The sequence below is a fragment of the Aquarana catesbeiana genome, linkage group LG10 (assembly GCF_042186555.1).
Source record: "Aquarana catesbeiana isolate 2022-GZ linkage group LG10, ASM4218655v1, whole genome shotgun sequence".
NCBI classification, from domain to species: domain Eukaryota; kingdom Metazoa; phylum Chordata; class Amphibia; order Anura; family Ranidae; genus Aquarana; species Aquarana catesbeiana.
In genome coordinates this window covers 205327796-205354384 of record NC_133333.1, presented here as the reverse complement: position 1 = coordinate 205354384, position 26589 = coordinate 205327796, and the positions used below count along the sequence as shown (strand labels likewise).

General features: G+C 48.6%; 1 protein-coding gene across 2 annotated transcripts in view; it reads left to right on the top strand.

The window, feature by feature from the left end:
- Positions 1-1662: 1662 nt before the first annotated feature.
- LOC141111141 (indolethylamine N-methyltransferase-like) overlaps positions 1663-26589 on the top strand; it is an 85575-nt gene continuing 60648 nt past the window's right edge. Inside the window, exon 1 of one of the 2 annotated variants that reach the window (XM_073603182.1) lies at positions 1663-1829. The gene's annotated coding sequence lies outside the window, so the exon portion shown is untranslated. Of the gene's footprint in view, positions 1830-10924; positions 11069-26589 lie in introns of those variants that run through there. The other variant, XM_073603181.1, reaches the window with a different exon arrangement.

Sequence of the window (26589 nt, the reverse complement as noted above, 5' to 3'; positions counted from 1 at the left end):
GGGAATGGTCTCTGCATCCCGATGTCTTTTTGGCCATATGCCAAAGATGGGGGGTCCCAGATGTAGATCTCTTTGCATCCCGATTCAACAAAAAGATAGACAGATTTGTGGCAAGGACGAGGGATCCTCTTGCATGCGGGACGGATGCGTTGGTGATTCCGTGGCATCGGTTCTCACTGATTTATGCATTCCTGCCTATTCTGCTACTGCCACGACTCCTTCGCAGGATCAGGCAGGAAAGGAAGTCGGTACTTCTGGTGACCCCCGCTTGGCCCAGAAGGACTTGGTATGCAGAAATAGTAAGGATGACGGTGGGTTCCCCGTGGACCCTACCGGTACGCCCAGACCTGTTATCGCAAGGTCCAGTGTTCCATCCTGCCTTACAAACGCTAAATTTGACGGTTTGGCTATTGAGACCCACGTTCTGAAGAGTCGTTGGCTTTCAGGTCCTGTCATATCTACCTTGATCAATGCAAGGAAGCCAGCTTCCAGAATGATTTATCATAGAGTCTGGAAAGCTTATGTATCCTGGTGTGAATCCAGGGGTTGGCATCCCAGAAAATATGTGATAGGTAGAATTCTTGATTTTCTACAATTAGGATTAGAGATGAAGCTGGCCTTGAGTACCATCAAGGGCCAGGTCTCGTCTTTATCAGTATTGTTTCAACGGCCACTTGCTTCGCATTCTTTGGTCCGAAACTTTATGCAGGGGGTGATGCGTCTTAATCCTCCGGTTAAGGCACCTCTAAACCCCTGGGACTTGAACTTGGTTCTGTCAGTGTTACAGAAACAACCTTTTGAACCAATACGTCAGATTCCTTTGGTCTTGCTGACAAGGAAACTAATTTTTCTGGTAGCCATCTCTTCTGCTAGAAGAGTATCAGAATTGGCAGCTCTTTCCTGTAAAGAGCCTTATTTGATTATACACAAGGATAGAGTGGTACTGCGCCCTCATCCTAGTTTTTTACCGAAGGTGGTTTCAGATTTTCATCTAAACCAAGACATTGTTCTGCCTTCCTTTTTTCCAGATCCCTGTTCTTCGGAAGAGAGGTCACTACATTCTTTGGATGTAGTAAGAGCAGTCAAGACCTATCTGGGAGCAACTGCTCAAATTCGCAAAATGGATGTTTTGTTCGTGCTGCCAGAGGGTCCCAGTAGAGGACAGGCAGCATCAAAAGCTACCATTTCTAAATGGATTAGACAATTGATTATTCAGGCTTACGGTTTGAAACAGAAAATTCCTCCGTTTCAGATCAAGGCACATTCCACAAGGGCTATTAGTGCTTCTTGGGCAGTGCATCACCAGGCCTCTATGGCTCAGATCTGTAAGGCCGCAACCTGGTCTTCAGTCCATACATTCACCAGATTTTATCAGGTGGATGTGAGAAGGCATGAGGATATTGCCTTTGGGCGTAGTGTGCTGCAGGCAGGGGTACAGGGTCCTCAGGTCTGATTGCACCCTACTTGGTTGTGATTCCCCCCCCCCTCAGTTGGCATTGCTTTGGGACATCCCATCAGTTATTACTGTGACTCTGTGTCCCATGATGTCCGAGAAAGAAAATAGGATTTTTTTTATAACAGCTTACCTGTAAAATCCTTTTTTTTCGATGGACATCACGGGACACAGAGGTCCCGCCCCTTTCTAATACACTTATATTGCTTTGCTACAAAACTGAGGTATCCCTGGAAGGGGAGGGATTATATAGGGGGTTGAACTTCCTGATTAGGGTGTGACCAGTGTCCAATACCTAAAGGTACCTACATAACCCATCAGTTATTACTGTGGCTCTGTGTCCCGTGATGTCCATCGAAAGAAAAGGATTTTACAGGTAAGCTGTTATAAAAAATCCTATTTTTGCTGCAATATTCACTTTTATTCAAGAAATTTTTCCCCACAGTAATTTTCTGCCTCTAGAGTCCTCAGTCTGATGGCCAGCATCATTTGATTTAATTCCTATGAGCCCAGGTCATCCTAGACCCTCCACTAGCCTGTGACTGGACAGTGAAAGGATATACTGCATAGCGATAAGTTCATCTCTCTGTCACTTTGACCCAGAAGTCCCCAACCCGGTACTGGTCTGTGGCCTGTTAGGAACATGAACGCGGGGGGGACATTGATAACAAGCTCCTTCAGTTGGAAACAAGATGGATCTACTCTTTACAGGCCACTCGGTTCCCAGCCCTCAATGAGGGGATTAGCTTTAAGCCCTATTTGTGAACAATGTCCTTTCTTTGTTGTGCTCATTCTGGCTTTGCTGAGTTGGTGATTGGTGGTAAAAGTATGAGTATGTACTTGGGGGTGTCGGCCATTAATCTGGCCATATCTTCCATTAGGGTTGCCACCTGTCCGGGATTCACCCGGACAGTACGGGTCTTGAATCATGTGCCAGGGTTTTGTACTGCCTGTAACCCAGGCACATGATTCAGCCCAGAATAGGAAGAGACCATTCAGGCGGGGGAGAACCATCAGCACACCTGTTACTGTGAGACAGCAGCAGCGGCATTGTTTTTAAATAAGTACACTGTGCCCGCGGTGTGTGCTGGAATCCAAAGCTCCTTTCTGTCTCCCCCACCCCCCTCCTCCAGTCTCCTGCACAGTCTCTGGTATCTCTGACTCAATCTCCCCCCCTCCAATCACCAGTGAGGAGTACTGAGAGAATCCGGAGGCGGAGCTCACTGAAGCTCCTGATGGGCTGGGCAGAGGAAGAGAGGAGGTGAGCTGAATTTTTTTTTCCTGAGAAAAGTCTCCTAGGAAGAAAAGCTGCAAAGTTTAGGAGTTTTTGTATTGCAGGTGATGCAGTGAAGGGTTAAGGTAACAGGAGAATGATATAGTGAGTGTATGGGTGGGAGGGAGGAGTGTGCAGCCCAACCACAGCTGACAGATCCCTCCTGAGCAGCACACATGTCTATACAAACATCCACCAATCACTCACACTAGATCATGTGAAAGTAATGTGTGACCATTCATGTAACCCTGTACTGTATATGTGATGAGTCTACACTTCTGATTGTACACAGCTTGGATAACATTGGGTTATAATATATGAATTGTCATACATTACCTTCACATCATCTGTACAGTACAGAGTACTGAATTATTATTATTATTATTATTATTATTATTATTATATATAGTGTGTGCTTACAGTTTATAACAGATTAACTATAACTATATGTTATATATATATAGTGTGTGCTTACAGTTTATAACAGATTGTTTTCATTAAATAGTAATGCTGTATGATTTATTGCTGTATATATTAGTAGATGAGTAGAAGAGCTTTTTTTTATTATAGACATCACTATCTGACCACTTCTCAGCCCCCAACTCCCCCCAGCTTATATCACCCCCAGACCACTTTATACATCCAGCTGAGCTCATTCCATAGTCACTTTCCTTTTCTTATCTTCCAAACATCACTACCTGGTCACCCCACAGACACTGCAAGAAATCCCTAACCATACTGCCCCCATCATCCCCTCCTCTCTCCTCTCCTGTACATACTGCCCCCATCATCCCCTCCTCTCTCCTCTCCTGTACACACTGCCCCCATCATCCTCTCCTCTCTCCTCTCCTGTACATACTGCCCCCATCATCCCCTCCGCTCTCCTCTCCTGTACACACTGCCCCCATCATCCCCTCCTCTCTCCTCTCCTGTACACACTGCCCCCATCATCCCCTCCGCTCTCCTCTCCTGTACATACTGCCCCCATCATCCCCTCCGCTCTCCTCTCCTGTACATACTGCCCCCATCATCCCCTCTGCTCTCCTCTCCTGTACATACTGCCCCCATCATCCCCTCTGCACTCCTCTCCTGTAAATACTGCCCCCATCATCCCCTCCGCTCTCCTCTCCTGTACACACTGCCCCCATCATCCCCTCCTCTCTCCTCTCCTGTACATACTGCCCCCATCATCCCCTCCTCTCTCCTCTCCTGTACATACTGCCCCCATCATCCCCTCCGCTCTCCTCTCCTGTACACACTGCCCCCATCATCCTCTCCGCTCTCGTCTCCACACTGCCCCCATCATCCCCTCCTCTCTCTTCTCCTGTACATACTGCCCCCATCATCCCCTCCGCTCTCCTCTCCTGTACATACTGCCCCCATCATCCCCTCTGCTCTCCTCTCCTGTACATACTGCCCCCATCATCCCCTCCGCTCTCCTCTCCTGTACATACTGCCCCCATCATCCCCTCCGCTCTCCTCTCCTGTACATACTGCCCCCATCATCCCTTCCGCTCTCCTCTCCTGTACATACTGCCCCCATCATTCCCTCTGCTCTCCTCTCCTGTACATACTGCCCCCATCATCCCCTCCGCTCTCCTCTCCTGTACATATTGCCCCCATCATCCCCTCTGCTCTCCTCTCCTGTACATACTGCCCCCATCATCCCCTCTGCACTCCTCTCCTGTAAATACTGCCCCCATCATCCCCTCCGCTCTCCTCTCCTGTACATACTGCCCCCATCATCCCCTCCGCTCTCCTCTCCTGTACATACTGCCCCCATCATCCCCTCCTCTCTCCTCTCCTGTACATACTGCCCCCATCATCCCCTCCGCACTTCTCTCCTGTACATACTGCCCCCATCATCCCCTCCGCTCTCCTCTCCTGTACATACTGCCCCATCATCCCCTCCGCACTCCTCTCTGAACATAGTACTGCTGTATGATGTATTGCTGTATATATTAGTAGATGAGTAGAAGAGCTTTTTTTTATTATAGACATCACTATCTGACCACTTCTCAGCCCCCAACTCCCCCCAGCTTATATCACCCCTGTGACGGGAGGGCCCGTGGAACTCAGAATACATCTTATGTCTAAGTCACCCTGTGCCATCCTGGCACAGGGTGAGTGAGAAAATATATCTTGGACTACTTAAAATGGGACAGTAATATTTGTCCACAATATCTCCCAGGATGTATGTAGAGACTATTATTGGTTTGGTTGATTCTGAACGCAACCTGTTAATTGAATGAGCTGATCACATTGTCCTCTATACAATGTAGGAGACGGGACGACTCCTATTGGAGCTCATGTTAATTAGGTTAATTAGGTTTTGTTTGTATTGTTAATTGTAATTAGCTCCAGCTATTGTGTTTATACTACTGTGTGAAGCTCGGTGCCCACAAGTCTGGGCGAAAGGCCATGTCTCAGTCACCTAGGCTGTATAAAGGATTAGATAATTAGCTCATGTTAATTATGTTAATTAGGTTACAGTTGTATTGTTAGAGGAGGTTCCAACGGCATATAAAGTCTTGTCATTTTGATTCTAAATAAAGTTAGTCCTGATGTACTCCAAGACTGGTGTTGTCTAGTTCTTGGGGGTTCCTATAGCCAGATCCATTGGACTCGTGTCCCAGAACTTAGGAAGCGGTATACTGACGGAAGCACTCAAGCGGAGTGTGGGACGTTCCATGACATTGGTGGCAAGCAGCGGGAAAGCTTCCTACAGTCTGGGAGATCTAAACCTCCACCTGGATCCAAGATCAGCATAGCAGACTTCAGTCACCCCAGCGGAGATATGGACCTGGCATCAGAGTTCCCGGGGCTGCTGCGGATCATCCTTTCAACATACACCAGGACTGTGTCTCAGGATGAATACCTGGAGCTCAGGCAGCTCTGGATTGGAGCACTTCAGCTCGCTGGTATGAAACAGGGCAAGTGCTTTCCAACCCAAGAGCAACGGGCCAGTGACCAACGGGCATTGCGGATGGCATTCCTGGGAGAGCGACCCCAGGAGCAATGGGTGACTGAGTTGGACAGGCTGGTCCAGCAGGAGATAGAGCTGGACAATCGTTATCGGGCTCTGCAATGGCACGCAGAGGAGGGATATTTAGGGGAGACAACAGAATGCTCTCCGGAGGGATATGACTTTGGCGGCCCTGGATTGCTGTGGGAGAGCCTTACAGATCTTTTTATGTTTGGCGATGAAGGGGAACCTGATCTTGAGGACCTGAGAGAATATAGAGAGTCTATGCTCGGTCTTGCAGGGGTCTCAGAGCTCAAACCTGATCTGGACCATTTGCTAAGGAAGGAACAGCATCTGGAAAGGGCATACAGGAAACTGCTAGAACAAGTTCAGCAGCATGCCAGAGAATCGGCAGTGGAAAATCCGGAGATTGCCGTCCCCAAACCTGAAGTGCTGACAATAGGGCAGAGCTCTGCTAACCTCTGCCCAGAAATGATAGCATCTTCTGGGTTCCATGGACAGGAGATGGTGAACCTCTATCCCCAGACATCAGTTGCAGAGACATGGGATTTGATAGACTTTTCTGCTGAGGAAGAACAACCTGATGAGCCTCCAGCAGAAGAGCTGCTATCAGGGCCAAAGTTCACTGTGTTCTGCCCAGCACCAACAGTGGCTTCGGCCTTCTTGAGAGAAGAGGTAGTCGGCCTTTCTCCCACAACACTGACAGGGACATGTGATTTTCTGCCAGCAGCATCTATGGAGTTAAAACAAACTTCTCCAGCTGAAGATCTGGTAACTGAACAGAGGGTCCAAGACCTCTGCCCCACACCTGTGGCAGTTTCGGAGGCTCGGGGTGAGAAGGTAGCAATCACTTCCCAGCAGCAGATACAGGGGGAGAAGGGAGAGGAGGTGTGTGTTGTCCCTCCCCAACAGTTGGCCAGGGTGGAGGAAGCGGCCTTCCCTCCCCAGCAAAGATCAGTGCACCTGGGAGACAGTACCATAGACATGTCGTCCAAGCAACCAGATGAGGGAATGGAAAAGGGAGCAGCTGGCTCACCTCCCCAATGGCAGCTACACAGTTTGGGAGTGGAGGAAGCCAGCCTCCTGCCCCAACAGTTAGCCGGAACGGAGGAGGCTGAGTCCCCAGCAGAAGTGCTGGCAACAGGGCAGAGTGTTACCAACCTCTGCCCAGCACCGGCAACAACTACAGAGTTCCAGGGAGGCGGCCTCCCTCCCCAACAGTTAGCTGGAACAGATGGTGTGGGGTTTCCAGCAGAAGGGCTGGCAACAGGGCCGAGGACTGCTGGACTCTGCCCTCAACTAACAGAGGATGGATTTCCTGTTAAGGTGGATGGGACTTCAGTCTCCACCTGTATACCCCAGGGATGCTGGGCAGTCGGCCCAGATCCCCAACAGCATGACAGAGTGAGCCCAGTCACCCTGTCTTCTCTCCAGCGGCAGAAAGGACTCCAGGAAGAAGGGCCAGTCCAGGCCTCTCCCCAGCGGCAGATATGTTCTCTGAGAGAGGCAGAGGTTGGCTGGGTGAGTAATGCTTTGTTTGGAACAATTTATTTGGGGTACTGTGTGGGTACAAGCAGTAGAGGACTGGAACTACTTACTAACTTCGGAGTCAACCCGTCTGGGGTCTCCTCCTGTGTTAGTCTTCTGCCGAAAGGGGAGAGATGTGACGGGAGGGCCCGTGGAACTCAGAATACATCTTATGTCTAAGTCACCCTGTGCCATCCTGGCACAGGGTGAGTGAGAAAATATATCTTGGACTACTTAAAATGGGACAGTAATATTTGTCCACAATATCTCCCAGGATGTATGTAGAGACTATTATTGGTTTGGTTGATTCTGAACGCAACCTGTTAATTGAATGAGCTGATCACATTGTCCTCTATACAATGTAGGAGACGGGACGACTCCTATTGGAGCTCATGTTAATTAGGTTAATTAGGTTTTGTTTGTATTGTTAATTGTAATTAGCTCCAGCTATTGTGTTTATACTACTGTGTGAAGCTCGGTGCCCACAAGTCTGGGTGAAAGGTCATGTCTCAGTCACCTAGGCTGTATAAAGGATTAGATAATTAGCTCATGTTAATTATGTTAATTAGGTTACAGTTGTATTGTTAGAGGAGGTTCCAACGGCATATAAAGTCTTGTCATTTTGATTCTAAATAAAGTTAGTCCTGATGTACTCCAAGACTGGTGTTGTCTAGTTCTTGGGGGTTCCTATAGCCAGATCCATTGGACTCGTGTCCCAGAACTTAGGAAGCGGTATACTGACGGAAGCACTCAAGCGGAGTGTGGGACGTTCCGTGACAACCCCCACACCACTTTATACATCCAGCTGAGGGACATCATTCCATAGTCACTTTCCTTTCCTTATCTTCCCAACATCACTCCCTGGTCACCCTACAGACACTGCAAGAAATTCCTAACCATACTGCCCCCATCATCCCCTCCTCTCTCCTCTCCTGTACATACTGCCCCCATCATCCCCTCCGCTCTCCTCTCCTGTACATACTGCCCCCATCATCCCCTCCGCTCTCCTCTCCTGTACATACTGCCCCCATCATCCCCTCCGCTCTCCTGTACATACTGTCCCCATCATCCCCTCCGCTCTCCTCTCCTGTACATACTGCCCCCATCATCCCCTCTGCTCTCCTCTCCTGTACATACTGCCCCCATCATCCCCTCCACTCTCCTCTCCTGTACATACTGCCCCCATCATCCCCTCCGCTCTCCTCTCCTGTACATATTGCCCCCATCATCCCCTCCGCTCTCCTCTCCTGTACATACTGCCCCCATCATCCCCTCCGCTCTCCTCTCCTGTACATACTGCCCCCATCATTCCCTCCGCTCTCCTCTTCTGTACATTTTGCCCCCATCATCCCCTCTGCTCTCCTCTCCTGTACATACTGCCCACATCATCCCCCTCCACACTCCTCTCCTGTACATACTGCTCCCATCATCCCCTCTGCACTCCTCTCCTGTACATACTGCCCCCATCATCCCCTCCGCACTTCTCTCCTGTACATACTGCCCCCATCATCCCCTCCGCACTTCTCTCCTGTACATACTGCCCCCATCATCCCCTCCGCACGTCTCTCCTGTACATACTGCCCCCATCATCCCCTCCGCACTCTTCTCCTGTACATACTGCCTCCATCATACCATCCACACTCCTCTCCTGTACATACTGCCTCCATCATACTGTCCACACTCCTCTCCTGCAGAATCAGATGTAAAGGGGAACAAACCCTGTGCATTCAGATGTAAAGGGAAACAGTGTTGACTCTGATGTAAAGGGAGACTTGTGTGATTAATTCCATATGATTAGAAATGTTATTTAATCACAAAAATATATGTATAGTGTATACTACATAACAAAATTTCCGTACATTGCTTTGTACAGAGGTAATGAATTTAATGTACTACAAAAAAAAAAAAAAATTGGCGTGCGCTGCTTAAGCGTTCGGTTTTGGCTTGACGAAAAGATGGCAACCCTATCTTCCATCTATCCTTTCATTGTTTGGTCACTCACCGATTCCCAGTACCATGTGACTTCAGGTACATGTCATACTATAATCTGTGCTTGACGGGTTGTCCAGTCTAATGTTGCCTGCTGTGGAACTCTGAATACAAGAAAGAAATGTATGTTTAGTCATTTGTAATATCTTGTGTTTTTTCAATTTTTGATTATCTTAATGCAATTCATATGCAGATTATAGAAATTTAAATATTGTGATGCATAGTCATGACCACACCCATGCTCATTGCAGTTCTTCAGTTGAGCATTGCATTTGCATCCAAATGCATTGAACAGGGTTTTTTTTTTTTTTTGCTAATCCCATCTGCTGTCTTTCCAGTCCTTTGCCTATAGATCCCCGTATGGACGCCCAAGGGTGTGCAGTAGCGCCAGCAATTTGCCCTTATGGGCGGTGCTGCCCCGCTGCACGCCCGCCTTGAGGTATCCTGTTGTCCTGTGGCATTCCAGTTAAACTGTGATCAGCTTATTATACCTCATCCATCTAGACTACTATTCCATCCTTTTGGTCGGGCACTGTCTCCACTGCTGGTTGCAGTGCTGTTTGTCTGTGTACCGGAAGTCCTAGACGCTTCCGAGTTCCGGTATCCGGTTTCCGGTCTTTAGTCCACAGTGCTTGGACCTCCCCTTTGCGTCCGCTTGGCGCCGGTGCAGCGTGACGACATGCGCCGCATTTTGAAGCCATGGGGAGGGATATTTAAACCCCATATGTTGCAAGCCTGTTTGGCAGCCTGGGAGCTCATGCTGAATACGGACGTTGGCATCAGGTAACTTCATAGTTGCAAACGGGAGGGTCGGTGTTCCTGCCTTGTTTTCAATTGCAAATTAAGCATTACTTCCATTGCTGTTTTCTCATATAGATCGCCACTGGCCATCCTTGTGCTCCCTTGTGGAGACTTGATTGACTATCCGTTGGTATCCTCCTACTCTCAGGTTCTCTCCCAGCTGCGGGGACTGGGATGGGTTGCAGTCCCATACACAGCGGTGAGACTTTTTTGAGGTGAGCAAATGTCCTTGAAGATTCAAGGATATATCTTATAACCTTTAATGCATAGTATTTACATATATTTACATACATGTTATTTCAGAATTTGTGTGACAGGTGTGACAGCTTCGGATCTCCTATTGACACGTATGTACGTTCGTTTTCGTGCCTTTCCGTCCGCATGAGCTCCCAATATAGACAATTGTTTTTATTGGTTAATGGTGAGTACGGTCCATTAACAAGGTGGTATTATGGACATATGCTCTCCCTATCCTCAACATATGTATTGTTCTTACAATCTATGATATATATTACAGATATGGCTATATCTCTGGATGATTGATTTATGATATATAAAAAACACATCCTTCCCTACGGGTGATCTGGCAATTTTTTCTGGACTGTTTTGGCAGCAAACTCTGGGGGCGCCCCCCTGGACACCTCCACCACTGCGTTGTTCTGGAACTCATCTTTGAGGTATGGAGTTGACGTAGGTGGGATGTTTGTGGTGGTCGGGGGGCATGGGGGTGATGGGATATGTGGGGATTTTTTGCTTGGGGGGTGGTTTTCCTTTTTTTTTTTTTCTTTTCTGGAGTCATGTTTGTGCAAGTTATACATCTATGTAAATGTTGTGTGATATCTCAATATATACTTTATAACTTTTTGTTTTTGTCTCTCTTTATACCTCCAAGGTTGAATATATCATGTGCTTATTTATTTACTAAATCAATTACCCTCGTCCATTTCCTGATGAAGCCATTTCGGCGAAACATGTCGAAATTCTTGGACGTGGTTGTTTAACTTTATGTGATTACAGTTCTTTCATTGGTCAATGTTAGGTAATGGATGTATACTGTTGACTGTGACTGCATACTGTACCACTTATTCTTTTTGCTTTTTAAAATAGTTTTTCTAATAAATATTTGTGTAATTTTATTCAATTGTGCTTTCGTTCATATGATGTACCTTTAAAGTCCCACTTTCTACACATCCTTGCCTTGTTCTACTATCTTTTAGGGGTGTTGGTGCAATTATTACTCTTGTGTGTTTTTGGTACTGACCTCTACCCTACCTTTTGACCTGGGTATTTATGTATTGAATTTCAACCAGTGTGTAGCCCTCTCTGTTTAACAGGAGCCAATTAGAGCAGTTTCTGTTGAATGGTCCTGCTGGAAACCCAGCATGCGATCAGCTGCCTGCAGCCAAATGGCTGCAGCTCTAATCAGGGTATAGTGCAGTGGGGGAGACTCCTGCATCCACATGCAGTAATTGTAAAGCTTTGTTTTTGTTTTGTTTTTTATTCAAATAACAAACATGTTATAGTTACCCATACCTTCCAACCGTCCCAAATTCTACGGGACCATCCAGCAATTTGAAGTAAGTCCTGGGGTCCCGCGGATCTGGGCTGGAGTCTCGAAGTCCAGGGCTGGAACAAGTGGTATCCTCATTGGGTGCAATGTGTGCTCTCACACACAGCACCAAGTGAGGATTCCTGAGAGATCTACCCGGCAATCTCTGCTCCCCCTCCTCTCAATTAGTTAGGACCGTCTGCGTCCTAGCAACCAGTGACATCACTTGCAGGCTACCTTGCAGCTCCACCCCCCCTCTTTGGCCCCGATCCTGCCTCTCAGCGATCCTCATGCCGGCTCTCAGCAGCCCAGATCCCATCTGCAGACAGTCCCGATCACCGGCTCCCAGGGGCCTGATCCCATCTGCCAGTAGCCCCGGATCCCCCCTCTCAACAGCCCGCATCCTGCCTGTCATTGGCTCGTGAAAGGTAAGAGGAACTGAACTTGTCACACAGAAGCACTCCACCTGCTTCTGTCCATTTGCGCCAGGGGGGACATGGCCCACATTTGCTGGTAGGCGCCCTGCCCACATTTCTGCCCTCACATTGAGGATGCCAGAGGTGTGTTCCTTTCCCGCCTGTCAGGACTGTAGCATGGAGCCGGTGAAGTGCTGTGAAACTCGTCCTCGGCTCCGTGCTACAGTTCTGACACTCAGAGCTGTCAGCGGCACTGTACTTAAAAAAGCACAGGGATACACATCAATCTACATTTGTGGGAGAGCTGAGGAGGGCACTAGTAAGAGGAGGGGGAGTTGGTGAGAGAGCTGGGGGGGCATTAGTAAGAGTGGAGGAGGGGAGGAGGTGAGAGAGCCGAGGGGGGCACTAGTAAGAGAGGAGGGGGGGTTGGTGAGAGAGCTGGGGGGGCATTAGTAAGAGTGGAGGAAGGGAGGAGGTGAGAGCTGGGGGGGCACTAGTAGGGGAGTAGGGGGAATTGGTGAGAGAGCTGGGGGGCATTAGTCGGGGAGGAGGGGGGAATTGGTGAGAGAGCTGGGGGGGGCACTAGTAAGAGAGGAGGGGGGAATTGGTGAGAGAGCTGGAAGGGGCATTAGCAAGAGTGGAGGGGGGAATTGGTGAGAGAGCTGGGGGGCATTAGTAAGAGAGGAAGGGGAGCATTGCTCAGAGAGCTGGGGGGGTAATTGCTGAGAAAGCCAGGTTGGGGGCATTGGTGAGAGAGCTGGGGGGGGGGCATTTGTGAGAGAGCTGGGAAGGGGGCATTGGTGAGAGAGCTGGGGGGACATTGGTGAGAGCTGGGGACATTGGTGAGAGAGCTGAGTTTTGTTTAACCACACCCCTTAAGCCCCTCCCACCATTAAGACTTTGGCCATGGCCACATTTTGCCGTTACATATGCTGCAGCTCACTTGCTCCCTCAATTGTCCCTCATTCTGAAGTTCAAATGTTTGTGGTATGCAGTTACCTACTCTCTGCATTGGTATTGCACAGAGCAGCCCCGATCCTCCTGTTCTTGGGTTTGCTGCCATCGCTCCTGGCTCCTACCCCCGCCGAGTGCCCCCATAGCAAGCCGCTTGCTATGGGGGCACTCGTGCATGCTCGCTCCTTAGCTTCGCTCTGTATGTCCATAAGACACACAGAACAGGGCTTGGCCCCGCCCCCTGCTCCCTCGTCACTGGCTCTGATTGACAGCAGAGGGAGCCAATGGCTCCTGCTGCTGTATCTGAGCCAATGAGGAGTGAGAGAGCCTCAGCTCTCATGCACATCGATGGATCAAGATCGGCTGGGGGTGCCTGTAGAGGAAGTTGCATGCAGAAGGTTTTTTAACCTTACTGCATAGAACACAGTAAGATAAATAAAAAAAAAACTTCTGCCTTTACAACCACTTTAATACCAGGACAATCCATTAAAATTTGTACAATATCTACTGTACAGTATGAGGAACTGCTAAAATAATTCATTCACTTTTAGAGGCGGCCTGTTCATTAGGGGCGCATGGGCACCGCCCCCCTATCCATATGCCCCCCCCCTATTAGAATTTACTTCCGGGGCACCGGTCGCATAGATTCCAATGGGGGGGGTGTTTTTTTCTTGGACGTGATTATTGTCACACTGAATCTCCTCCCCACCAATCTGGAAGCGGGTCGTGAGACCCTTTCCCAATTGGCCAAATCGACAAGCGATCCTATTGGACCACGATGAGGAGAGAGGAGACATGGAGGCATCTGGAGGAGATGCAGGGGACATAGCCACCACCGCCGGGAGGGAAGCGCTGCCTGTGGGTATGTGCTCATCAGCCAACCATTAGTTGTGGTGGTTATGTGCGGACCCGACCGACCTAAGGGGTGGGAGGTGTGGATAATCCAATTGACCAGGGGGGTGGCTGTGGGTGCATTTTGTGCCGCCCCTTAGGTAGTTGCGATGTTAATTGGCAGACTCCGAGACTTTAACAGGAGGACAGCCATGCAGGGAAAGGCATCCAGCAAGATGCCACATCTGCATGTGTAGGAATGCTGTCTCCTATGGCAACAGTCTTTAACAGTTTCTAACACAAGGCGTAACAGTTCCTTCACGTCCACTACAATCACTTTGTGTAGTTCAGACCACTGAGTTTCCAGTCTGTCTCACTAGGCTAGATGATTCACTGCCACTGAATCCCATGAGCTCCTCCAATCTTCACTTTAGTATCTTCTTCAAGTGTCACCCCTGTTTCTTTGCTGGCTCCCTAGCTTGGCACTACAGATACTTCTCAAGCTTCACCCCACTGGCCTGCTCGGTTCCTGGCTTGACACATAAGGCTGCTCTGCAAGCATCATCTCCGCTGGCTGGGTCCCTGGCTTGATACCCACTAAAGTTTCCCGATTCTTAACCCCAGTTATTGAGAATTCTGCTCCGGTACTTGCTTCAGCTACTCACTGTGGTCCCTGGTAATAGGGTGGTTGGTACCTTAGTAGTGACAGCTTCCCCTCTACCTCCGACCACTACAGGTTCTCTGGCCAGCATAACTGTCAATTCTGGTTGGACTGCAAGCCCTAATCCCAACCCTGTGCTGCTCTCTTGCTTCTGGATAGGCTCTCAGACAGCCTAGCAGCCAGATGTGCCCGGGATAGGTCCAAACTCTGGCCTAGCAGCCCGGGCAATACAACACGCGTCCATCCAGACAGCCGTCCAGGTGGCACAGAACACTGATCACCTGACTTCACCCAAATATAAAGGTTCTACCAACAGGCCATGGGATTTAAGACAACCCCTGCCCATTGGCTGGGATACCCCATATACCCATAATCTGACCTTGCATTGCCCTTCTCGTATCTAGTGCCACCAGGTACCCTGCCACCTAGCGGCAAAAGAGAGAAGTGCAGCGATTACAGACTTATGCCCCGTACACACGGTCGGATTTTCCGACGGAAAATGTGTGATAGGACCTTGTTGTCGGAAATTCCGACCGTGTGTAGGCTCCATCACACATTTTCCATCGGATTTTCCGACACACAAAGTTTGAGAGCAGGCTATAAAATTTTCTGACAACAAAATCCGTTGTCGGAAATTCCGATCGTGTGTACACAAATCCGACGGACAAAGTGCCACGCATGCTCAGAATAAATAAAGAGATGAAAGCTATTGGTCACTGCCCCGTTTATAGTCCCGACGTATGTGTTTTACGTCACCGCGTTCAGAATGATCGGATTTTCCGACAACTTTGTGTGACCATGTGTATGCAAGACAAGTTTGAGCCAACATCCATCAGAAAAAATCCTAGGATTTTGTTGTCGGAATGTCCGAACAAAGTCCGACCGTGTGTACGGGGCATTAGAGTGAAATCAATTGATCCCTAACAATGGGCCAAGGTAGCTATACCTGGCAGGTAAATTTAGGAGCAAAAACTGCCTAAACACCAGGGTGCTACACTTCTATCAAAGCTATCTGCAGTGCTGTAAACTACCAACTACCCCTACACCCGTGTAATAAAGATGAAGAGAGAAGCACATGTTTGGAGTCCAAATCAGGAGAGTAGCCTAGGGTGACAACCATGGCTCTTCCAGTGGCAGCTCCTCCATTAGGGGCGCCTCCTCTCTCCAGCCACCCCCCCCCCCCCCTATATGAGATGACTCCATATGAGATTGGCCACCCGTGGAGAGCAGCAGGGGAGGGATTGAGGAAACGGAAGCCAGAGCCAGGAGGGAGGAAACTGAGGGAGAGCCGCCACCGCTGCTGCCACCGAGAGGGAACTTGAGAGAGGAGAAGTGCTGATTAGATGGGGTAGACTTACACCAGTGACCGACGTGGGGGGGTGGTACTGTTTGACACCCCCCCAAAGAAAATAACCACGGGCCACCACTGGGCTCTTCTATACATAAAGTGGAGTGAGTGAGCATAGTCACTCGATCACTAAGTAAAAATAAAGAAAGTCTGCAAGAAGAAAACTAATGCAGTCTCCCCATCTAAGAAAGAGGCTAATGGGGGGCGTGGCCTGGAGAGCAATGGAGTAGGTCACAGATTGTGTGAGCTCCACTGCCCAATATTCCTGATTGACCATCCTGCTTGCATCCTGCTCATCGGACACCATCCACTGCACTTGGGGATCTGTCCTGCTCTCCCCGCTGCCTCTGGAGCCTGTCAGCTCATTAGAATGCCGCCCGAGACTGCTACGGTGAAGATGTCTGGCTCAACACTGGCCCTAGGAAAGGCCCCGGCTTCGGCCTAGTCTCCGGAGCAGCGGCCATCTTTCTCCATGCGGCGGAGGCCCAGGCAAGTTTTTCGGGCCTCCCTGCTTGTACAGAGCTTGCTCCTTTTCTGGATTCACCTCCAGACTACCTGAGGCTGCTATTGCTGTGTATCTGTGCCCTGTATCTCTCTGGGGACAGGCTGCAGCTCCGGCCTACCTCCTGGAACGGCGGCCATCTTGCTCCACCCGACGACAGCCCTGGTGAGTTCTCCTAGCCTCCTTGACTGTGTTGCAATCCACCCCCTCCTGGAAGGGCTCCTGGACTGCCTGCAATCTCTGCCAAGGTTCATAGGCTCTCCTCCCTCCTGGTGGCCAGAGTACACCCGCAGAGGCAGTGGACATCTTCATGAGATGCTACTCATCCCGGACATCGAGAGGACGGGGTAAGAAGTATACTTTCCCCCCCGTGCCAGGGGAATCCGTCCCAGTCTGCAGGGACCACGCGGGGTCTGGAAGGCGCCCATCCACGATCATGGCGTCGCAGGCGGAGAGCCAGGAGTAGCCCTTGCTGTCTGTAACCAGTCTTACAGAGGTCCTGGTTGCCATCACAAATTGTCATGCCTCTGTCACCTCCCTAACTACTAAAGTAGGTGCTGTGCAGCTTGATGTGGGGTTAATCAGGCAGGACATGGACAAAATGCGTTCCAGAATCCATACAGCAGAACAGCGCATAAGTCATGTAGAAGACACGGTGGACGGCCATACCACTGACCTGCGAATGCTGCACACTAAAATTAAAGCCCTTGAATACAAAGCAGAAGATGCCGAAAATCGCAATCAGAGAAACAACCTCCTCATTGTCGGCATGGCGGAGGGTCTAGAGGGTTAGCCCTACCCAATTTTAAAGTTTATTACTGGGTGGCAGTGCTAGTGACAGTCCAGTGGTGGTGCCAATGGGATAGATCCAATGCGGCGGTGTGCCTGGAGGCGAACTGCTTGGGCTCCCTTGCTGGGTTCCGCAGCTTTCCTTACGGGGGCGTATGAGACGACACCGGGACCCACCAGGGTAACGTGGCAGGTGTGGACCGCTGCCCGGCGGCGCTTTTTGCGGCCGGATCAGTGGTCTCCAGCACAACCTTTGTGGGGCAATCCCACCCTACCACAACTTCGCTCCATTCCGGATCCACAGTTGTGGGCCAGGTTTGGCATCACGACACTGGACCACATAATGCCCCAGGGTACCCTACTGAAGCTTGCGGATCTGAAGGTTAAATATAATTTACCAACCTGGATGGCATTCAGATACCTACAGCTCAAACATGCCACTATAGCCCAATTCCCCCAGCCGATCACACTCAAAGCTGATTCTATAGAGGAACTGTTGGCTCCGGGGGATCTAACCAAGCCTCTTTCTATTCTGTATAGTGCGTTATTGGGCATTGAGTCCCCGAAAATAGAACGTTTGTGGGAAACATGGCACAGTGACATGGGAGGACTGCCTGGAGTATGGCCCCAAATTAGTTATCTCCTCTAGAGATAAGCTAATAGAGGTAAAATTTTTGCATAGGGTATATTATACGCCCCAAAGACTGCACAGGATGTACCCAGACAAAGACCCTGAGTGTCCCAGATGTAAAGCACATATAGGAACCTTCTTCCACATGTTCTGGGACTGTCCTGTCATTTCCACTTACTGGACGAAGGTCTTTAGGGAAGTTAACTCCAGACTGCAACTGGCACTCCCAATGTCACCTGAGTTGGCACTACTGGGAGTTCACGATGACGAGCAAAGACCACACCACTTAAAACCACTAATTGCATACCTATTCTTTTATGCCAAAAAAGAAATCCTCCTCAAATGGATCCTACCAGACCCTCCCTCCATCTCCTCCTGGAAGGCACTGGTCAAAGCTGCACTGCCCATGTAAAGAATTACATATTTGAACAGAGGCTGTAAGTGGAAATATGAAAAAGTCTGGGCCCCATGGACCTCTGACTAACGTACTGGTGAGGATCTCATATCCTAAGATAGATAACAGTAAAAGGTATACTACTAGACACCTACGCGGAATGTATTAACCTAATCCACATGCTACCTGTATGCGAACTTTGGCTGCATGTTGTACTTGTTCACTGTATTGTCTGGACCTGTATGTACACATATGTAATCCATGTGATGATATGTACTGTACCTACGGATATGCTTTTGTATTCAACCTACATTACAACAATAAAACACCTTTGTTTGTAAAAAAAAAAAAAAAAAAAGAAAGAGGCTAACACTACTTTTTTTCTTTTAGTTTAGATCAGTGGCGGCTCATGCTTTTTTGTTTGGGGGTGGCAAACAACCATCCTACACTGTACAAGGTGCAAGCCTTAATTAATTCTCCTCATTGGACAGATTGATATCTGGCTCCTGCTGCTCTCAATCAAAAGCTGTGATGCAGGGAGTGGGGACGAGTACCGCTGTCTGTGCCAATGGACTGGCCTACCAGGATACCGGAAAATTTCCCGGTGGGCTGCCTGCTCTGGGGCCGCTTTAAGCTGTGGCTGACTGCTCTCTTTCTCATATGTGTCACACACAGAGCAGCATCTCCCGCGGTGTGTGTCACGGAGCTGGCTGGGTCTGTGTTCGGCTGTGCTGTAGCAAGGTCCCGCTATCTTGTGTGATAGTAGATAGAACACTGATTGAATCAGTATATCGCCTATCACATGAGCCGGTCTAGGGGGGCGGGACCATGCTACAGCACAGCCGAACACAGACCCAGCCAGCTCCTGTTTGTTCCGTGACACACACCTTGGGAGATACCCGCTGTGTGTGATCGAGGCAATGCCATGGTGAGTGCCATGCACAGTGGGGCTGCATTCATATTCACAGTGAGGCTGCATTCATATCCACAGTGGGGCTGCATTCATATCCACAGTGGGGCTTCATTCATATCCACAGTGGGGCTGCATTCATATCCATAGTGAGGCTGCATTCATATCCACAGTGGGGCTGCATTCATATCCACAGTGGGGCTGCATTCATATTCACAGTGAGGCTGCATTCATATCCACAGTGGGGCTGCATTCATATCCACAGTGGGGCTGCATTCATATCCACAGTGGGGCTGCATTCATATGCATAGTGAGGCTGCAATGATGGGCACAATGAGACTGCATTCACGGCCACTGTGAGGCTGCATTCACGGGCACAGTGAGACTGCATTCACGGGTACAGTGAGGCTGCATTCATGGGCACAGTGAGGCTGCATTTATGGGCACAGTGAGGTTGCATTGATGGGAACAGTGAGGCTGCATTAACGGGTGCAGTGAGGCTGCATTGATGAGCACAGTAATGCTGCATTTGATGGACAGTGAGGCTGCATTCATGGGCACAGTGAGGCTGCTTTCAGGGGCATAGTAATGCTGCATTTGATGCACAGTGAGGCTGCATTCATGGGCACAGTGAAGCTGCATTCATGGGCCCAGTAAGGCTGCATTCACAGGCACAGTAAAGCTGCATTCATGGGCACAGTAAGGCTGCATTCATGGGCACAGTAAAGCTGCATTTGATGGACAGCGAGGCTGCATTGATGGGCACAATGAGGCTACATTCATGGGCACTCATGGTTACAGTGAGGCTGCACTCATGGGCACAGGGAGGCTACATTCATGGGCACCTTAAAACTGCATTTGATAGGCACATTGAAGCTGCATTGATGTGCACAGTGAGGCTGCATTGATGGGCACTGAGGAGGCTGCATTGATCTCTTGTACCATGGCTGCAGTCTCTGACCATCTTCTGTATCATGTGTGCATTCTCTGACCATCTCTTGTACCATGTCTGCATTCTCTGACCATCTCCTGTATCATGTCTGCATTCTCTGACCATTTCTTGTACCATGTCTGCAGTCTCTGATCATCCCTTGTACCATGTCTGCAGTCTCTGACCATCCCATATATATATATATATATATATATATATATATATATATATATATATATAAAGCCCTATGTGCTTTCATATCTGTCTTCTCTATATATAATACACTATTCAAATGTGCTTTAAAATGCATGGTTTTCCCTTTCAAGAACCAGAAAATAATGACGTTGTGCTGTTGGGCTGGTATAAAAATGCTATAGGGCTGGTATGAATTTCCTGTCTGCTCTAGCAGGGGTTCTCGAGTCAGAGATATACGAGTACCAGACAGCCATGTCTGAGCCCACGCAGGGAGCCTCTCCAATAGACGAACTTTGCTGCCATCTTGCTGGACTCACCCAGGCCGTTAAAAACTTGCAAGAGGGCTATACCCAACTGGAACGTGTTCAGGCCCTGTCTTCTTCTGCTCCCACCTCATCGGGGATGTCCGCCGCACCCTCAGTGGTAATGATACTGCCTGAACCCAAGGTTCCCACTCCTGAAAGTTTCTCTGGGGAACGTAGTAAATTCAGGGCATTCCGCAACGCCTGTGAACTTTTTTTTCACCCTGCAGCCAAGGACTTTTTCCCTTGAGACCACCAAGGTGGGCTTTGTCATCTCCCTGTTGTTAGGAAAACCTCAGTCATGGGCCCACCGTCTTCTGGAACAGAAGGATGTCTCTCTCAACAACTTGAGCACCTTCTTTCAGCAGCTCTGCATACCCTCCAGCAGGGCCACAGAGTGGCAGAAGACTATGTATCAGAGTTCAGGCATTGGTGTTCTGACACAAACTGGAATGACCCCGCCCTGCGTTACCAGTTTTGCATGGGCCTTTCTGAATCATTAAAAGATGAGCTGCCCCAAGTGGGCATCCCAGAGACTCTAGATGCTCTCATCAACTTATCTATTCAAATAGACAGACGTCTAAGAGAACAAAGATCAGAGCGAACATCTGGTCCCTCTCGTCCAGTATGGATGCTACCCCGTGTGCCTAGCTTCCCTCACTCTGCTTCCTCAGCCCCAGTGACCACCACCTCCGATACTTCTGAACCGATGCAGCTGGGCTTGCTTCGCCCTTCACACACATCTGAAGAACGTCAACACCGACAGGCCAACAATCTCTGCCTCTATTGTGGGGAACATGGACATTATGTGAGGACTTGCCCTGCAAAACTCTGTAAGTGCTTCTCCATTTCTCCTGCTCTTACACCTGCCTTGCTAAACAATAGCTGTCTCCATTTTCCTACAGCTTCCAGGAGGGAATACTCAGGTTACTGCTATAATTGATTCCGGAGCCTGCAGCTGTTTTATGGACCTGTCTTTTGCCACCAGATACCAAGTTCCCCTGCGGCCTAGGGCAAAGGGACTCTCTGTACATTTGGCCAATGGATCAGCTATCAAGTAGGGGCCAGTCATGCAAGAAACTGTTTCTCTAAACACCACCATTGCCATTAACCATCAAGAACTGCTGTGTTTAGATGTCATTGAATCCCCACTGTTCCCCATCATACTAGGCATGCCTTGGCTAAGGGCTCACAACCCACAAATTAATTGGATCTCAGGGAGGATCAGTTTTCACTCTCCTTACTGTCGCCAACACTGTTTACCGGAAGCTGCTGATGTCTCGTCTCCTTTGCTATGTTTGGAATCAGATGCTGAAACCCGCCAAGCTGTTCCAGAGGTATATCACAGCTTCTTGGATGTTTTCAGCAAGAAAGGTGCAGAGACTCTTCCCCCACATAGGCCCTACGACTGCCCGATCGAACTCCTCCCCGGAGCAGAGATTCCTTTTGGCAGGATCTTCCCTTTAACTGAACTGGAGTTGGGGACCCTAAAAACTCACATAGATGACAACCTGGAGAACATCCTTCCACCTCCCCGGCAGGAGCAGGCATTTTCTTTGTGGAGAAGAAAGACCACTCTCTACGTCCCTGCGTAGATAATCGGGAGCTAAAGATATAGATAAAATTGCGATTAAAAACCAGTACACCCCCTTCCCTTGGTACCCAAACTGTTTCAGAGACTTGAAGCTGCAGTAATATTCACTAAGCTGGACCTTCGTGGAGCTTATAACTTAGTTCGTATCCGAAGTGGGGATGAATGGAAGACCGCTTTCCGCACCCAGTTTGGGCACTTTGAATATTTAGTAATGCCCTTTGGTCTATGCAATGCCCCTGCCACATTCCAGAATTTTGTGAATGACATTTTCAGAGACTATCTTGACCTGTTTGTCATAATATAGCTAGATGACATCCTGATCTTTTCTCCCTCTTTGGTTAAACATCGCAAGCATGTTAGGAATGTGCTAACGCGACTTCGGCAACACGGCTTGTACGCAAAACCTGAGAAGTGCGAGTTTGAATGCCAAAGCATCCAGTTCCTGGGGTTGATCATCTCTGTGGAAGGTGTTAAGATGGACCCCCAGAAGGTCTCTGCCATCCTGGATTGGCCAGTCCCTACAGATAAAAAGGGAATCAAACGTTTTGTGGGGTTCGCAAATTTTTATTGGAAGTTTATAAAAGGATTTTTTACCATCATTTCCCCCATTACGAGGTTGACTAAGCAAGGCACTCAGTTCCACTGGTCTCCGGAGGCTCAAACTGCCTTTGTAACTCTAAAAGACCTGTTAATTTCTGCATCGATTCTAAAACACCCTGATCCAGCTTTGCCATACATTTTGGAGGTGGGCGCATCAGAAAAAGCGGTCGGAGCAGTACTCTCCCAGAGACAGGGGCCCAAGGCTCTTTTGCACCCAGTTGCGTTCTTCTCTCGCAAGTTACCTGAAGCAGAGAGGAATTATGATGTAGGTGACCGAGAACTATTAGCAATAAAGGCCGCACTTGAAGAGTGGTGATATCTCCTGGAGGGAGCAGCACATCCAATTCTTGTCTATACTTATCACAAAAATCTGGAGTACTTGAAAGTTGACAAGAGGTTGAAACCACGTCAGGCCAGGTGGGCATTCTTTTTCACCAGATTCTCGTTCCACATCGCTTACAGGCCAGGGTCAAAGAATACGAAGCCTGATGCACTTTTTTGAATGTTCAGTGAATCTGAAGCTCCCTTACCTCCAGATACCATCCTATCCTCAGGGAACTTTCTCATGCTCCAAGGGGACTTGCTATCTCAAATCAGACAGGCTTCCATAGGGGCGCCTCCTCTGCCTGATGTCACTCTACAGGCAAGAGATGACCTATTGTGGTACAAGGACAAAATTTTTGTACCTCAGGATTTGCGAGTTGCCGTCCTTAGTTCCTCCCATGACCATGAGTTGGCCGGCCACTTCGGCGTGCACAAGACTTCCGAACTCCTCCAGCGCACGTTTTGGTGGCCACAATTACTGAAGGATTGCAGGAGATATGTAAAATCATGTACCATCTGTATCCAGAATAAGAGCAGCAAGTCCAAGGCATGGGGTCTGTTGAAACCACTATCTGTCCCGGAGAGGCCATGGAGGATGATCTCCATGGATTTTATCGTTGAGCTGCCACCATCAGAAAACTGCACTCTTTGTGGTGGTGAAAAAATTATCCAAAATGGCTCACTTCTTGCCATTGAGGGGTACACCCTCTGCCTCTGAAACAGCAAGAATCTTAATTAAGGAAATTGTAAGGCTCCACGGTATCCCTGCAAATATTGTATCAGACCGAGGGGTACAGTTTACTTCCAAGTTCTGGAGAGCACTATGTGTAAATAGAAAGGTTTCCCCATTGGGGCTTTGGACAGCAGTATAAACATAATCAAAATGTTACAAATGATTAATGAGAAATCTTTAATCATGAAGATTACCAAATATCACAATATAATTAATATACAGTACATATGAAAATCTGGCCAAGTGATAAAATGCATAGTCCACACTATAGCATACAAGTAGGGTAAACAAAATTAAGAAACAGGGTAGCATAACAAATACTGTAAAGTGTTAAATCCCCGACGCGTTTCGACCATCAAGTGGTCATCTTCAGGGGGATCATTAGCTCTATGAAACATATAAATAATTTTCAGAATTTAAATCATATCAGCTTTCATCTCAGTACAAATATATGTAACATATTGGTGTATTTACCACTTGAAGATGAAATATGTGGTTGCATGACCAGTGGTAGATAAAAGCCATGGGGTAATCGGGGAAGCCACGTGACTGCCCCCACCCCTCCTCGGGGAAAGGATCCAGTCCGATGGGCTTACAAAAAGCCACACTGTTGACGCCCGCCAGGGAATAGGAGAGAGAAGGAGAGCCGGCACCTGCAACAAGTTCCCCATCATGACCATGTATTAAATAAAGGGATTAAGTCATTTAGCTCTTAGCATAATTGCAAGGGTATAAAATTTAGGCTATATATATTAAATATGAGCTAACTATAATCATGTCTATCAATGTAGCACATCAAATTAACCTAGGGTTCCAGGAGTACAGTTAACCAGTATATCCGTACATAATTCTATTGTGGAGGTAATAAAATAAATAATAATGAAAAATAATAAATAGAAGTGAACATCATTCAAATAATGAGTTGAAAGTGCAAACTACGATGTAAGTGTAGGAAGGACTGCTCCAGGAAAAGTGGGGTAGTGAAAAGTGCTGGATAAAAAATGACAAGGTGATGAAATAAAAAATATATATATGTGTGATAGCCAGCTAAGATGCTGGCGAGCATGTGAAAAAGTGCTTGTTCAAAAAATGTGTAAAATAGTGTGTGATGAGTGCCAACAAGTGCAAAGGCGTGTGGAGAAGGTGAAAAATTGGCTAAACAATTATAGGTTATTAGATCAAATCATCTAGTTTACCTTGTACAGCGAATGTAGCTTGTATAGGTTGAAAGTTATTTGTTGTTAAGACCTGACAGCTGATAGGCAAGAGAGGTAAAAACTCAAGAACCGAGGGAGGATGTGTGCAGTGTCGTCCGTCCTAGCCTGTGTGAGTTCATGTTGTAACTCCCAGGCAGAAGGTCATTGATATATGCCTAGGTGATGGCAATTAGGGTAATTGCACACAGGCGCCAACCCTCCTCCCCCTCCCCCTGGGTAGTAGGCGCCTGGGCCGTGGGTTAGACGGCCCAAAATGTGGCTCCCTCGGCGTCCCGGTAAGCTGGTATGCCCCGGCCACTGCCGTCATCTCTGCTGCAAAACGCGAGACGAGTGTACAGTACCAGCTGCTCAAGAAACTCTGAATTTCTTTGATGCAAATAATAAATTGTGTCAGGAGATAATGACAAGGACCCAGAAATATAACAAGGAGGTGTTTGACAACAGGAGGAGGGGGAAGCTTAACCTAGAACCCGGAGATCAAGTTTGGTTGTCCACCTTGAATTTGAAACTTGCATGCCCTTCTAAAAAATTGGGCCCTACATTTGTGGGCCCCTAAATTTGTGTACCCCCAGTAAAAAGGAAGATCAACAATGTGGCCTATGAATTAAAGCTACCAGAATCATTTTGGATACATCCAGTTTTCCATGTAGCCCTACTTAAGCCCACAGTTCCTGACCACTTTGCCGGCCGAAATACCAGTCCTCCTGAACCAGTACTCATCAATGGTGAGAAAGAATTCGAGGTTGAATCCATCCTGGATTGTAGGAAGAGACGTAACCAGGTCCAGTACCTGGTAAAATGGAAAGGGTATGGCCCAGAGGAGAACTCTTGGGAACCAGAGTCCAATATCCATGCTAAAAGACTGATTCTAGCCTTTAAAAAGTCCCACCCAAGAAAGATGGTTCAATTAGGGCAATTTCAAGAAAGGCTTTCCAGCAACCAGAGAGACAGAAGAATACCTGTGTGCAGGTTTCCCATTAGAAAAGCCGTTCGACGCATGTGCAATGGTGTGAATGATGGCGCGCATTCGCGCACAGGGACGCGCGCGCCTCGTGACAGCGCTTGGTGCCAAGATGCGCTATTTAAAGGAGACTGACGCCTTGCTGCCTTGCTGTCTGGTCTACAGCATTTCCTGAGACCCCTGCTACTTGTCTACTTTGCATATCTGATTCCTGTTGAACCGGCTTATTCCTGACTACCCTTGACTGCTGCCCGCCTCTGATCCTGGCTTGTCCTGACTTCGCTTCTGCGTCTCCTTCGGCCTGCTTGTCTGCCTGCTACCAACCCGGCTAGTACCTTGAGTCCTCTTTGGCATCTGTTCCAGTGCATGATCTGCCTGCCAGTGTATGACCCGGCCTGCCTGCACCTGCTTGTGTTCTGAACTACAGAACACCTCCCTACTGTCTGCTGTATCCAGTGACCAGTCTGATCCCGCCTCCCGCCAGACTACTGTTCCAGCCTTCTACCTGCTGCAAGTCTCCTCTCAAGTCGCATCGGAGGTCCGGACCAGCCCCTGCATCAGCTAACCTGTCAGGCACTTGTGCCCCTTTGCACTCCCGAGCTCCTGTCTGCACTATCAGGGGTTCTCGAGTCAGAGGTATACGAGAGGCCGCTCCCTGCATACTGGGCTCAACCACCAGGTACTTGACAGACATGTTTATTATTTTAAAAAAAAAAAA